Source organism: Lacerta agilis, chromosome 4 (assembly GCF_009819535.1).
Source record: "Lacerta agilis isolate rLacAgi1 chromosome 4, rLacAgi1.pri, whole genome shotgun sequence".
In the NCBI taxonomy this organism is placed as follows: Eukaryota; Metazoa; Chordata; class Lepidosauria; order Squamata; family Lacertidae; genus Lacerta; species Lacerta agilis.
The window spans coordinates 24,883,588-24,899,027 of record NC_046315.1 but is presented as its reverse complement, the minus strand read 5'-3'; the positions used below and the strand labels follow the sequence as shown (position 1 = coordinate 24,899,027).

The 15,440-nt window shown below is 44.2% G+C and overlaps 1 protein-coding gene across 1 annotated transcript in view; it reads left to right on the top strand.

Annotated features, from left to right (window-relative positions):
- Positions 1 to 5,846: 5,846 nt before the first annotated feature.
- The window catches only part of SLC7A1 (solute carrier family 7 member 1), a 35,352-nt gene continuing 25,758 nt past the window's right edge, over positions 5,847 to 15,440 (top strand). Inside the window, exon 1 of the mRNA XM_033146430.1 lies at positions 5,847 to 5,906. The gene's annotated coding sequence lies outside the window, so the exon portion shown is untranslated. The remainder of the gene's footprint in view (positions 5,907 to 15,440) is intronic.

The following is a 15,440-nucleotide window of genomic DNA, read 5'->3' as shown; positions in this document are numbered from 1 at the left end:
CATTAAACAGAACAAATACAACTAAAAACAACATATAATAACAATCATTCAAAAAGAAAAAACAAATACACCAACAACATCAATAAAAGAAAAAGAAAAACAAATACAAACCTTACAATCCGGAACACACCAACCATTGATTATAATCTTGTTCCAAACTTGTTTGGGGGACATCCCCCGTTCTCTCTCCTACGTTCAGTTCTAATTTACTTTAGTAACTTTTCTAGTTATTCTAACAATACATTCACCATCATTATTATTCTTTATCTTAACCTCATATCTCATTTAAATTCTAAATCACAATAAAAATACCACCTCATATTACAAATCTTAATTTCTTATGATCTTTTCTTTTCTTAGTTCCATAAAACTGCTGCTCTTATTGCTTGTAATTCATACCTTATAAAATCTTAAACCAGTCCTATATCATCAAAAACCTAAGTATTTCTTAACAATTCCAAATCCATTTTTACTCTCTGACGTCGGGGTACTGTGGCAAGCCTTATTAGGAAGGCTTCTTTCCGCCCCCAGAGCTACAATTATCGGCACCTTTGACAAACTACAGTTCCCTGGGTTCATTTGGAGGAAGTGATGTGCTTTAAATGTGTGTTGAATATGTTTGTTGGGCACGTGCAAAGGAGTGTGTTGTGCAAGTTCCACTTTACTTGAGGGGGGGGGGGGAAAAGCAAGCTATTAAACTGAGAGCTGACAGCTTTCCATCTCCTACCTTTCTGTAATGCTTTACTTCTAAAAGATAATGACTGTAATGATAGTTCTATTTCTGTGGAGAAGGAAGGCTTTTTGATGTGGGAGCGTGGGCGCAACTCCACTCCCCCCCCCACCCTTTCCACATATACATTTGATGTATACATGATTCATTTGAAGTTGTATAATGTAATCCCTCAGAAACTGACAAAAGTCAATCATTCCAAACCTTGCAGAATCAGGCATGCTTTTATTATTAGCTTGATAATTATGGAGAGAATTGGTTTAACTTCAGCAGTCTCCGCAACATGTAACGATAATAGTTCAAGGCCATCCATGGAAAACACGACTTTCTCTAAACGGCGCTCTATCAGCAAACAGCAAGGCCTTCCTAATGTTTCAGGATAAAAGAAAAATTAACTGTAATCCTGAAACCAGGTGGAAACCACATGCAATTAAATGTAAGAAGTCTGATAGCCAGGGTGCTGTGATCCAACAGTTTGCATTCAGATAAAGTTTCTGATGCACACCTGAAACTCTCCTTTGAGTTTAACGGTCGAATACGGTATAGAAGAGCCCCAGCTGTGTATCAGTGCACACCTGAGGCTCTGGAGCTTCAAGCATTTCTGAATCTGAATTAGCTATTTCACAGTGGGCAGATCAGCTGGGCAGCTTTTCAAAACCACTATTTTTAAAGGGGGCTGGGGAAGAGGATCAAAAGGTCATTTTCATTTGTAACAGTGTTTAAAAGGATAAAAAACATGCATAACTCCACTAGTATTTTCCAGCAAAACTGTAATGAGTTTCTAAAATGCAGATAGGCGTTTCAATCAAAAGTTAGTACATTCTAAGTGGAAGAAACATCTTTCTGTTACTTATGTCTTAATCTCTTCTCACTGTAACTGAAAAAGGGCTATGGGAAAAGTGATATAATAAATAAGAAGGGCAAGTGAGAAAGAAATGACTCGTAAAAGAATTAAATTGCAGCAGGTTGTTCCCTTTTTTGTCTCTGAGCTGGTCCGATGAGATTGCAGATTAAGAAAAGGGTATGCTATGTGGTGTATTCAAAATAAATTAAAGTTCTACATTAATCTAAGCATATTATATTTTTTTCTCTTAGCCTGCCTTAGGCGATTAAGAATATATTAACTTTTGGATTAACAACAACAATAAGAGTTTTTAAGGGCACAGGCAAAAATGTATAAAGTGCAGTCCATATTTACAGTGCTGGAAATGGAAGCAGGCTTTGTTATTCACTAACAGGGTTCGGCGACAGTATCTCCAACGGCAGACGATGATGATGGGAGCTGTAATCCCAACAGCACCAGGAAAGCCATGGTTAGCATTGCTCTAGGTAACTTGCAACCCCTAGTTACTGTTGGACTCCAAGTCCCATCTTCCAGTGGGGCCCATGGGCAGAGATAATGGGAGCTGTAGTCCAACAACATCTGGAAGGCCACAGCTTCCCTACTCCTGGCTTATGTTGATGTTGAGAAATGTGGTTATAAATTCAATGTGTAGCCACCCTGGGAAGATATGGAAGCTCCCTGGGCTTATGGACAGTGCAAATTTAAACTGATTAAGGCATTCCATCTTCTCAGGGAACCCTGAGAATCCTAGTTCTTTGAGAAGGGACCAAGGATCTCAAACAGAAAGTTTTCTGCAACTCACCAACTGCAATTCTCTTCTTCTTCTTCTTCTTCTTCTTGGCGGGAGAAAAAACCATGACAGTTAAAGTGGTATAAGGTTGATGGACATTTGTGGTGTACAGTTCAGGCTGTTTGTCCCTTGTTTTTTTTCATTACAATTTGTGGAAATGCATGCCACTATTTCATAGATTGGTAGTTGTATGTTTACATTTTTGAAAAGAACAACAACAGGAACCATTTATTTTTAATCCCACTTTAGCCACAAAGCAGGTTTTACATGAGTAGCAACCTTATAAAAACAAATACTCAAAAAAGGAGAAACTTATTTTACAATATTTTGTAAAAACGGCAAAAAAGTGGTATATTGAAGATATATGACTTACACATGGAAACCAAGCCCATTGAAATTGGTGGGATTTACTGTTGAGAAACATGCACTGGACTGGACAGTACTGCATGATGTTTACAATGGTAAACATGCTTACTTGGAAGTAGAGCTTACTGAACTTCATAAGACTTTCAAGTAAGTAATTTGTGAAACGGATGCCTGCTTTTTAAAAGACTCACGCAACTTGGGCCCCCCAGATTTTTCTGAACTGCAGGTCCCATCACCACCAACAATTGGCCATGATGGCTGGGGATAATATAATAATAATTTATTATTTATACCCCACCCTTCTGGCTGGGTTTCCCCAGGGTTGTGATAACACTTGAGGACCCAAGGTTGGGGAAAGCTACGCTAAAGGGTGCAATTACCCTTGCAGCACACAGTAATCTTGAAGGTCAGCTGAAGAATAGCTATTCTAATATATTCATTTAAAGCATTTCATCCTCCATAAAAGGCGTCCCAGAGCAGCTTGCGTAAGATCAATAAAGACAGACTCTTCCTGCAGGCTGTTTCAGGGAGATTCCATAAAACCACAATGACTCATGACTTAGGTAGCAGTCCCAACCCCCTAACCAGGAGTAAGCCCTATTGAATTCAACAGGACTTACTTATGAATAGACATGGATTGTACTGTTAATTCTGGTGGAGACCAATTTTAGTGACAAGTTACATATTTTAATTAGACCCTCAGTGTTACATTTGAATTGTTAGGTGGCTCCATCTGTCAATTTTTGATTTCTAATAATAAAAACAATTTATTAAATGTCTATACTCTTAAGATTTAGTGTCAGGAGTATAACGTATTCCTGGACACCACAGAGTTAGACGCAGACTTTTCTGGAAGCTTCTGGCTGTTGTGTAATTGACTGGACAGCACAACGCAGGAACTCAGCAACTCACTGGATAACTATATACAGTATTTATTGAAGCAACTAGCATCCATAAGTTACTATTTACAGTTACAGGTGGGTAGCCGTGTTGGTCTGCCATAGTCGAAACAAAATAGGAAATTCTTTCCAGTAGCACCTTAGAGACCAACTGAGTTTGTTCTTGGTATGAGCTTTCGTGTGCATGCACACTTCTTCAGATATTTACAGACTTTACAAATAAAAGAAACAAAACATAAAATCTTTTCCTCTCTCTCTCTCTCTACTGACCACTTTCTCCACACCAACACCTGCACCACACACTAACCACAGAGCTCTCACACAGAGCTCAGTCTTTAGGAACTCATTGACCAATCACAAGTCGTTGCTAAGGGTCTGAGAGAGAGCAGATCTGGGCTTTCTGCCAACTGCTAATTGCTTGAAGATAAAGAGATGAATTTCTGCACATAGGCAACTCTGAAATCTCTAACATATACCACACTCCATCCAAGGATCACAGTGTGGTTTACAATAGAAAAACACAAAATTATATGCCGTAATAACAAACATAAACAATGCTCCTCCTCTACACTTTAAAAGGCCTTATGTTATTTAATTAGCCAAAGGCCTGGGAGAAGAGGAAGGTTTTTGCCTAGAGATATGCCTAGTGAGCCTCCTTGAGGAGAGCATCCCAAAAGTGAGGCGTCACTGCAGAAAAGGGTCCAGTTGGCTCATATGGGGAGAAGTGGTCCTTAGACTGCAGACTCTTCAAGTGTCCCTATTTTTCCAGGGAAAGTCAGGGATTTACAGAAGCTGCCAGTTTCTGATTTGATCCCAGAATGTCCCACTTTTCCTTAGGACGTCCCTATTTTCATCAAAGAAATGTTGGAGAGTATGAGACTGTAGATCGCTTTATCAGATGCATGAAGTGTTATTCTGAAGCTGTACGCCAGCAGGCTCCCTCGGCCAGTAACACCAGATGAGCGCCGCAACCCCAGAGTCGGACACGACTGGACCTAATGGTCAGGGCCGGGGTCCCTTTACCTTTTACATATATGTGCACGTGTTTGTCTGTTTTGATATATCTACGTGGTTGCGGTTGGGCAAAGAATTGTAAACGAGCAAGAAGAAAACGAAGTACCAAAAACCACATTGTTAGCAGCGGCTATTCACAAAGCAAACAAAAACAGTGTTAGAAGACACAGACCCGTTCAGGCTGAACACCCCAAATAAGCAAGCCTAGGGTGGCATGCCATTGCCCATTGCTCTCTCCTGCCTTGACGAGCGCAAAGCAGGGGCGTCTTGGGCCAGGGTCCGTCCCCAGGGACGTCCCATTCTCTCCCCCCCCCCGCCCTCTCGCGCTCTTTCTCGACTACAGCTGCTCCCTCCCTCCCTCCCCCCCCCCCTTATCTCTCAGAGCCTTTCCAGTGACGCGGGAGATAATGACACACACGCGGTGACGCTTTGAACTTGCCGCCGCCTCCTCCTCCTCCGAGCCCGGGGCGTGGGAGGAGAAAGGTAAGCTGCGTGCGTGTGGCGGGGGAGTGGAGGGTACAGCGTGACCAAGAGGAAGGAAGCCGAGGCGCAGCTGGCGCGCTTCACAGCCCTGCCCTCGGAACACACCCTTTGGGCGGGAATGTGGAGAGTGGAGGGGGAGAGGCGCGCGCGCGCTCAGCCTCATTGGACGCGCCTAGCGGTGCCCCGGGCGCCTTCCAAACGTGCCAACACTGGAACGGGCAGAGGCGGCGGCCCTGGGCTACTGCGCCTGCCTGGCTTGACCGCCTCAGCCCGCGGAAGCTCCTGTCGTCCCCCGCCTCCATGCCCTTCTCTTCAGACGGCAGCGGCGCACCCGCTTCCCGCTCGGCGAAGTCCTCCGTGCCTCCCTCCCTTGCTATAATAAAACCGCCGGAGGGGGTGGAGAAAGGGGGAAGGCGACGCCGGCTGTGAGCCGCTCCGGAGTCCCTCCCCTCCGTGCCTTATTCCCCGCCCTCGTCGCCTGCGGCTTTCTCCATTCACTACCGAGAAGGAAGGAGGAGGAGCCCCCTCGACGCGTAGAAACGAGACCGCCTTGCTATGCAGCCAGCCCTGCCAGTTCCAGCCGCCGCCACCGGCAGCACCTTTTCGGCCCGCTCCTGAGATCGCGACAGCCGGCAAGGGCGCAACTCGGGCTCACTCGCCATTCCTTGGCCGCCACCGCCGCAAGCTCCTTTCGCTTCCTTCTCTGTCCCTTTTCCACCACCACCAGCTGCTGCTGCTGCTGTCAGCGTTTCACCAGGAACTTGACCGGGCACAGGCGGGGTGAGTAACCGGGGTGACCCCCAGGCAGCGGTTTCTCCCCCAGCCTCTCTGCCCTTTCTTTCTCCTCCATACAGAGTTGGGTAGATCGCCTTGCTAGGATGCCCCATTGAGCGGGAGAGTTGGAAGGCTCACCCGGAGAGCGTGAGGTGGGGAATCGGGGGGGGGGGGGGGAGCACCGGTAACACGCGGGTCCGGTTCGCCTACATCTATCTCCTTCTCTGAGCGAGATCGCGCTGGCTGGCTGGCTTTTCCGCCCTGCCCGGCCGCCTTCTCACTGGGCGAACATGTGCTCCGGACCTCAGCCACATGCTACGCGAGGAATCCATTTTGCGAGCAGCGTGGTGCATGATGCAATATTTATAGTGTAAGTCGCGGCATAGTAGGAAGTCGGAAGGGACGCCCTGCTTAGGTAGGTCGAATCGGGGATCATGCGGCTGGGCTGGGGGTGTTCAGATCGCCTTTTCGTGTCTCTCTCTCTCTCTCCCTCCCCTCCCCCCATTCCACCATCCCCTTTCCACATTGCGATTTCCAGCGGGTGGGCAAACTCCCCTTCCCCAACTGCGCACCGCAGGCGTATGATGGGCTGGTCTAATTTGGCGTTGGGAATGAAAGGCGTCGTGCCTTAAATGGCGCTTTTTTTGTTCACGTGTGTGTGTGTGTGTGTGTGTGTGTGTGTGTGTGTTGTATTACTACAGTGCATTCCCGTCGTTGGTCTTAAGTGTTTATGGAGGGGACTGCCCCAGGACTACAGTATTAGCATCCCTCATACTTTGGCTCGAGATATCCTTCTGATGCAATTCACCTACGGATTACATTAGAAATAGTGAGCCAGTTATTTACGGTAAAGAACCTTCTTGGCCTTCCTTGCCAATAATAGCAACGGAGCAGAGAGGCAGGGCTAAATAAATCCAAGGCACGAAGATATGTAGGAACTGGCTGCTCAGACTCTGTGCTGAATTCTCTGTTTTTAGGTATCTGTTCTTCCCTTTTTTGGGGTGTGTAATCAAATATTCCTCCTAGGTACTACATTCCTTGCTGCTTAAAGAAACCTGAAAACTAGAAGACAAGCAGTTGTAATGAAGCCCAGATAAGGCAAGGCAAGGGTGCTTGTGTTTGCCCAGCATTTAAAGCCATAAAGTTGGTTTCAATGACTTTCTCTTGCCTACTGCCTCTAAACTGCAGTGGAAATTTTGAATGTGATTTGGAATGCACGAGTCCAGTTTGTTTGCTTAAGTTTCTAAGGGAAATTGCTGCTGTTAGGGGCAGGAAATCACATTAGGATGGTATCAAGGGATTGTTAATCACCCTTGGATGTTTGATGGCTTTTTAAGCTAGCTGTTGTTGCCAGTTACTATAGTGGAAATATGTCACATTATCTATTTTTAAGAGTGAAGGTACTGTACTTTCAAGAATCACAGTTGCTCCAACATAAAAGGAGCAAGCCCTCATCAAATCCCTTCTAAACTCTTTGGCAGGTTTGCACTAATAGGGTGTCATTTGAAAGCCAATACTTTTGCAACTTTCATTTTTGCAAAGTTACTTAAGGTGGTTGGATTCAAATTCTGAAGTCTTACAAGTAACCCCTAGCACTCTACTGCCAGACCAAAAGCTGCCTAGATGATAGAATAGAATAGAATAGATTTAAAATAGAATAAATCTTTATTGTCATTGTCCCCTTGCGGGAAACAATGAAATTCCTCAGTTGCTAAATCTGATACCCGAGCTGCAACACTGGTAAAAAGTGGAAGCCAGAGGAGAACTTTGCCTCAGTTACTTCTAAGCAGCTGGATGACACTCTTGGCTTGTGGGCATTGGGTCATAAGGATATAAGCAGCCACGTCATCAGAATATTGCCCTTTCTAAGCCAGGATTGCGTATCAGAAACCCAGTGTGACTCTTCAGGTCTTCAGCAAGGGTATGTTATATTCTGCAATTTCCTTTAAACTGAAAATTCTGGGGAATGACGGTACCGTGTCCGCTATGAAAAGCACATGCTCCTTTTCTGTTTGTATCTTGATATCATTGTGTATATTTTAAGTTGTCCAGTTTTTAAAACAGACTTGTTTTCATTTACAGGTGTTCTAGTTGTTTTGTTTGTTTTTAATTATTGTCACAACATTAACTTGCATTGAGTCTGCTTTGCAATAAAAGCTCTCTGAACCAATGTTTAAAGTTGTTCCTCTTCTTGGTTTGCTGCTAAACTTTGCATACTTTGTTAAAGCCAGAGTCACTGGATACAAATAACAAAACAGTGCTAGCGTTTGGAATGTTTTAGTAACAGGTATCCAAAGTTTCACATATGCTTGGCCTGGTCAACATTCCTTTTCCTTTGGCCACAGTGAACTGGTTGGGTTGCCATAGCCTTGTTTTGCGAGAAGGAGCCTTATGTTTATGTTCTTCCTCCTTCCTCCAGTGTGGTCACGAGGAAGAGATCAGAAGCTTTTGATTCTGTTTAGATGCAATTTAGCATTGTGTCTGAACCTGACAAGCTTCACAATGGTTGGACACAATTACAGATTACAGTTTCTAGTTAATCAGGAACGGAAATCTTAAATCTCCTTTCTTCATCTGTGTGTGATGGTGAGGGGGGGGGTTCATACAAGCCCAAGGCATGTAACAACAAACCATAGTTTGTTAAATCTGAACCATGCCCACAATATTGGCTGGTACCAAAATTTTGCAACTCCTGGAATGATCTCACCTGATGCTGAGATAATAAATAAAAGCAGTGTTAAGTGTGTGAACTGCTTCAAATTAATGAAAGCTTCCCTCCTTTTTATTGCTTCTGCAATTATGATTCTTTTTATAATGATTATAAAATAATTATGGTGTAATTATATGAGAACAGCTTTGTTTCCACTTGCCTTTTGAGACATTTTGCCTGCAGATGCTTTCTTAGGAACCACTTCATACAATGTTTTCTCACTCATTAGAATAATCTGTTCAGATGAGCAACATAGCACATGAGCTACTAGGTTGTGGGGCTCACAGGAGTATCTGAAATATCCAGTATTCGTTTCAGAATGTAAGGTGATTCATGCATTACGATGGTCACACACAAATGGGGCTGTTCACCATGCTGTCAGCTGTGTGTTTGCATGAGGAGCGACTGGCCTCAGGAGTGTTTCACTTCTTCGATGTTGGCATGGGTCTTCTAAAACTGCTCCAAGGAAGAAGGTGTGGGGGAACTAAAACAAGATGTGATAAAATAGGAAATCTTGATGAGGCATTCTGGCAGGAAATGCACATCAACCTGTACAGTGTTGGGACATGCAATAACCCTTTCAATCTAGCCATGTCTTTGTTTGCTGAGAATTAACAGTGACCAGGTATACTGAGAATGTAGTTTTGGCTGTCTTCCTAATTAGATGATTAGCCTTCTGTGAAAGTGACTCTTTCCCTACTCGGCTTACCTGTCTCATTAACTCTTCCTGCGTCAGTGCAGCCTGTTGGAATTCGGGGTCCTGTCCTGCCTTTACAGTGAGTTCCCAATTCAACCTTTAATTTTCTTTTCTTTCATGCTTTTGTTTTGGTTTGTTTTCCTTCCCATTAAAGCGTTTCAGCTGTTGGAAACAAATCTTATGACAACTTGGTGATAGGTAAAGGATTAAAACAGAGAGTCTGCATCTTACTGCCACTTAATATTATGCCAGCATGCATAAGGATGTAGGAAGCTGATGGACACTGAGGCAGATTGTGGGTCTAGCTAGCCTGGGATTGTCTACACTAGCCTTCCCCAAACTGGTGCCCTACAACTCCCATCAGCCTCAGCCAGCAGGCTAGTCTATACTGATGGGCAGCTGGGTTCCAGGCAGGTGTCTTTCCTAGCCCCATGTAGATGAACCTAGGACATTCTGCATGCAACTCATGTGCTCTAGAGTTGAACTGTGGGCCTCCCTATAAATATCTACGTGTTGATGCAGAGCCACCCAGGATGCTTTGCCGCTTGAGGCAACCCCCGCTGCTGGTGCCTGGTGCCTAACAGTGCCTCCTCCACCACGGATGTGCCCCGCTGCTCTTGTGCAGTGTTAGAAACTCAGATATATGAGCTAGGTGCCAATTGGCTCCTTAAACCAGGGTTACAGTTGCCAGAATTGAATGCCTTGTTTTTGAGCCAGAGGGCTTGAGAGTCGTGTTTTTTTTAATACAGTACAACTTTTGAGTTCCTGAAATTCATTCTGATTGTGCAGATAAAATATAATGGATAGCATTCTAAAGGATGTCTTATTAGTGTGTGAAAATAGCCAAGATCCAAGGATTCCTAGGCATGCTCCACCAGATGGGGGAGATGTCAGGCACCATCTTGTCGCCCGGGCATTTTCACTTGGTCACAAGTGGCCAACAGTCAGGTGCAAAATGCACCTGATGAATTTTGCACACTGTTCCTGCCGCTCCCGTTCCCCCTTCTCCTTCTCCTTGTGTGCACCCCACTGCTACCATGCGTGTGAGGGGGCGGCGGCAAAGTTGAGTGGCGCCTTCCTTGGGTCCAGATCTGCCACGAGAGCCAACTATATTGCCTCGCTTCATGGCCCTGTGTTAATACCTGGTTTCAAACTGGAGACCTTTTGTGTGTTAGAAAACACACCGGGGTCAACAGATGCAAATACATATTTCTGTAGAACCTTGTTTTCTCTGTAACTAGTAAACAGGGAACCTCATTAGTGGGGAGGGGGGATTCTTGCAGGAAAACAGCCACATTTGGAATGACTTAAGGAGGGTTCCATACGGCGCTGCGGTGCTTAGGTAAGAGTTTGTATTTTATGCAGAGATTTGGTTTGCTTTGTGCTGGGGGTGACTTACTTGAAACAGCTTGCTTCAGTCTAGGCACTTGTCTTCACCGGGAAGCATTTTGCCGCAAGCCAAAGTTTGTTCGGTGGGATCACTGCATTTGTACAGATAAACAGAGTCTTCTCCTTCCTCAAACAGTTGAACTTGCAACTGGTGACCTTTTAGGTAAAGATCCTCTCATTTTCTGCTGGGAGAAGAGCAGCATTCTTGAGAATCCTCAGTCCTTGATACCTGAGTTGTGAAAGTCCTTGCTTGAGCAATACGTGCTCCCTGCCCCTTGAGTAAGTGCTGTAAAACTTGCTTTAAGAATACGGAAAAGGCAGATCTCACATAATTTTTACAATGGATCTAGGGAAGGGGTGGAGAACATTTTCTGGCTGGTGGGCCAGGTACTTTTCTCCACTCCCTGGTGGAGCCACCCACCTTTCAATCAACTGACATCACGCTTTGATGTCCTGATTGTCGGCAGTCTCCACACTCCTATTTTGAGCCTAGCCTTGTGCCATGAGATCAGCAGGGAATGCCCTGCTCACAGCCTCTCCCTACCCCACACTCCCAATCTTTTTCTTTGTACTTTGGGGAGTTGGAGATTATCTGTAGATCACCAGTCAATAACCTGACTCTTTTTTTTTTTTTGGCAAAATGTACTAATTGCATTATTTGTAATAGCATCAACCAATGAAATCAATACAACATAATATTAATTGCATATTGGATTAATAATAAGATAATACTGTCTCCAAAGCTAATCTGTTAAAACAATTCTACAGCCCAGATAAAACACATTTTTTATTTGTAGGAGCAGCTGCAGGCTAACAGTACAGTGCAACCTAACAGCTCAGTTGCCCAGAAATACCTTTATTATTTTGTTTAAAGAAGGGTTTTTGCAGCTTCTGTAGTCTTGCTCTGTATTTAGCATTGGGTTCCTGAGACTTCAGGGGCATTTCTCGTTTTCTGTTCTGAGAATAACCAGGAGTGGTTGTCATGGTGGAATGGTAGGAGCCTGCTACCCTCCTGACAGCATAATCGCTGTTGCTTACCAGGACATAGTGGTGCCTGATTGGCTCCACTGGTGCACTTGCACAGCTCCGAACTCGCCACACCCCACCCATTTAGCTGTACTACCCCAGCCTCCTCACTGCCTGGTCCTTTTGAGCAGTAGTGATACTGCAGTTGCGAGGGTGACACTGCAGCATTTTGCCGGTTGCTCCAGATGATAACAGGGCAGTAGCCTTTCTAATGCTAGCAGATGGAGAGGGCTAGCAGATGGAGAGGGCACTGCCAAAGTGACTGCATGTAGCACTATCTTCTGCAGTTAAAGGAGTGGCACTTTTAGGCATTGGAAGTGAAAGGGAGACAAGCAGTTGTTGCCTATATACTATGTCTCTGAGCAAAACACAGCTCTGAGTTACAGATGGTGCACATGTCCCACACCTCGGCAGGAAGAGTGTTTTCTCCCTGGATCAGTACAAAAGTTGCATTTCTAGATCTCTAAACTGTTTCAAAGGGCCTGTGGCTCTCCGAATTTCTTCCAGTGGCTTTCAAAGTCTTTCAGAGCAGATGCTTGGCTAGCTGCTGCTGCTGCCAACTTCCAGCAGCCCTATTGAAGCAGTACTTGGTTGATTTTCAATAGAGAGTAAGCTTGCTCAAGCTGGTTTTCCTATACTGCATTGGCAAAAACATAATAAAGGAAATAATGGACAGGAAGATTTCTCAGAGAGAAATGCATCACTTAAAGCAGTAGTGCAGCTTTTACATATGTGGAAGGGTTGTAGCTCAGTAACTGAACATCTGCATTGCATGCAAAATCCCCTAGGCTTAATCCTGGACATCTGAAAACCCTGAAGAGCTGCTGTCTGTTAGTGCAGGCAATATTAAGCTAGTGCTCTGACTGTATAAGGAGGCAGCCTCCTATGTCTGTATGACTTCATACAAGATTTCAGTCTGACATGTGTCATCACCTGGTTCTTAGTACTACTCCTATTGTTTGATATCAAAAGTTATTGATACACATGAAAACAATGCTATCGTCTCCATTGCAGGAGGAGCTTTAACAAAAACTGGTTGTTCCTTAGGTAGTACTGTCAAACAAACACGGTGTCCTGGGTAAAGTAATTTCATTTGGATAATGCACGAGGTCCAAGGAATACGATGTTTCAAAGCAAATGCGAAACAGTGTGATGCATGACTTAACAAACCGTCTTTGATTACTGTATAGACATGTGTTCATACAAGTGACTTGTAACGCAGGCAGGCGTGAACGCATGTGGTTATAGGACTAAAAGACTTAAAGTCATAGCAAGAGCAAGCCAATTTATAATCTTCCAAGATGGAATAAATAAATAATTTTTTTTGGAATTCATTGTTTTGAATTTGAAGATGTTAAAATGGAAGTAGGACATTTAGTAGAACTAATTTAAGGCTGCAGCCCTAAGAATGTAAAAAGAGACCTCCTGGACCAGAGCAAAGGCATCTGTAATAGAGCATCCTAAGTGGCTGATCTATGGGAAGCCTGCATGCAGGACATGAACACAGTAGCATTCTCATCTTTCCCAGCATCTGGTGTTCATCCTGTGCTGCATGAATGTGTCTACCCCTCCTTAAAACTTTCATAAGTTGGTGCTGTCACTACATCTTGTGGTAGCAAATACCACTGTTTCAGTATGCATTACTATTACAGTACTATTTTTCATGTTCTGAATCTTCTGACATTCAGCTTTATTGCATGAGACAGAGAGAAAAACCTTCTTTTTCTACTTTTTCCACACGATGCGTGATTTGTGTGTGACCGCCCCACCCATCTTGATTTTAAACCAGGGAAAGGAAGTGGATATGGTCAGCAGGTTAAATCTAAAACTACTCCATCCCCACAGATCACTTTGAGCTGTCTTACCTGTCAGTCAATTTATTGTCAATAATATTAGCTAAAAACAACACGATACGTAAAGAACCTTCCAAAGGTTTAAGTTGATCACTGTGGAATTATACCCTGTGGCACTAATTCTTAAACAGCTTAGCCGTTTGTCTGTTGACTTCTGAGCCCAGTTCTAGGTTGGCATCTAAAGCCCTGAAGAACCTGGGGGCCCAAATGAGAGAGCACCTTTTCTTGTATCAACCTGCCTCTACATTACAACCAGTCAGTGAGGCTTTCTTTATAGTCCCTGTCCTGAATAAGATGTCCGGTGTGAGATCCTGTGGAAGAGGCTTTTCAGTGGCCGCACCACGGCTGTAGAACCTTCTCCTCACTGAGCTGATTAATGTGGATGTTTTCTTTTTGAAATATTGCCTATATAAGGTATGCGGTCCGCTGGATATGATAGTCCAATGGGTGCCCATTTGTGCAAAAATTAGGAACATTTCCTCATTACTAGGAAACATAACACAATTAGCTAAGAGAGGGGTGCTGCTGGTCTGAGTATAAATCCCTCCTGTTGGCTTGGTAGTATTGGTTGTGTGGCCTGTCCATTCCAGTACCTTTTAAAGAGCGCTTGCAAGTTCCTTTAAAAACATCCCTGTGGAATTAACCTCTTTTCCTGATGATTATTAGCCAGCCTAAGTTCTTCCAATAAAGCCCCTAGTCTATTAAGCGCAGCACATTCTTTATAATCGTATTGTCCAGTAGAGCCCTGCCGGTTAAGTCAGCTTGCAAGAGATGCTTGTGGGCCTTGCATTCTTGGTTTCCATGGTGATATTGCAGCATGACCTGATACTTTTATGCTGCCATGTCTCTCCCCCCCACCCCACCTCAAAATTCGGGCTTAGTTCTCTCTGAGGTAGTAAACCTTCATCTGGGCAGTAACATTTCAGATGGCAGGGAGCCTTCATAAATGAATGCTAACCTACGCAATACTTTTCCTTTCCCCTGTTTCTTTGGACATGCTACCTTTCTATGTAGCCATAAAAAAACACCCAACAATTCTGGAAGAACGGTCAAATGTTTGGACCCCACCAGCGTGTCTGAAGTGATACAGACCAGGTTTAACACCTCAGTGGGAAGTAGGCCTCATTCTCTGCACCTTTGGAGTTTTGCCACAGTAAATATTTGTTGCGTCGCCTTTTCTAAGTTTGCATTAAACTTCCCATCTGTTAAGTGATGAGGTTCTGCAGTTTCCATGGCAAGTGTGCCGTTTTCTTCTGGCGAGCATAATGAATCCCAGTTTCCCTCTTAACCTGGTGGCGGCGGCAGGAATCTTTGCCACAGTTATGTGGCACAGAGAGGGCCTAGGAACTCTAGAGGAACTCTGCAGGTAAGCTGTGCCCCTAACTAGCAGGGAGGAAATCTGAAGTGCTTGGAGGGTACAGAGACAAAACTGCTGGGTTGGGAGACTGTAAACTGTAAATCTTCCCTCCTCCTTCCAGAAGAAGTACCGGTATTAGGAAACTGGCATGCTCTATGTACATTGATCATGCTCTAGAAATATAATTTTATGTATTTAAAGAAGAGCAGGGGGAGGCAGACAGAGAGAAACCTTGCATTTTCAAGGTTTTAAGAAGGAAAGTGAAAATTGCCAGGTTGTGGATACTTGTGTTTTATGTCCCTCTCTTGCACACTCACAAATATATACACTCATTATATCTAGAAAGCAGGATGCATGGGACCTTTGTTGCCAGAAGGTCTGAACATTCCATTTTGACTGAGAATTCTTTCCACTTTTACTGAGCCTTCTGAATCAACCCCACAGAGTGTGCCTGCCTTTTCTTTCTTTCTTTTTTAGAAAATTGCATCCCACAAGGAAAATGAAACCG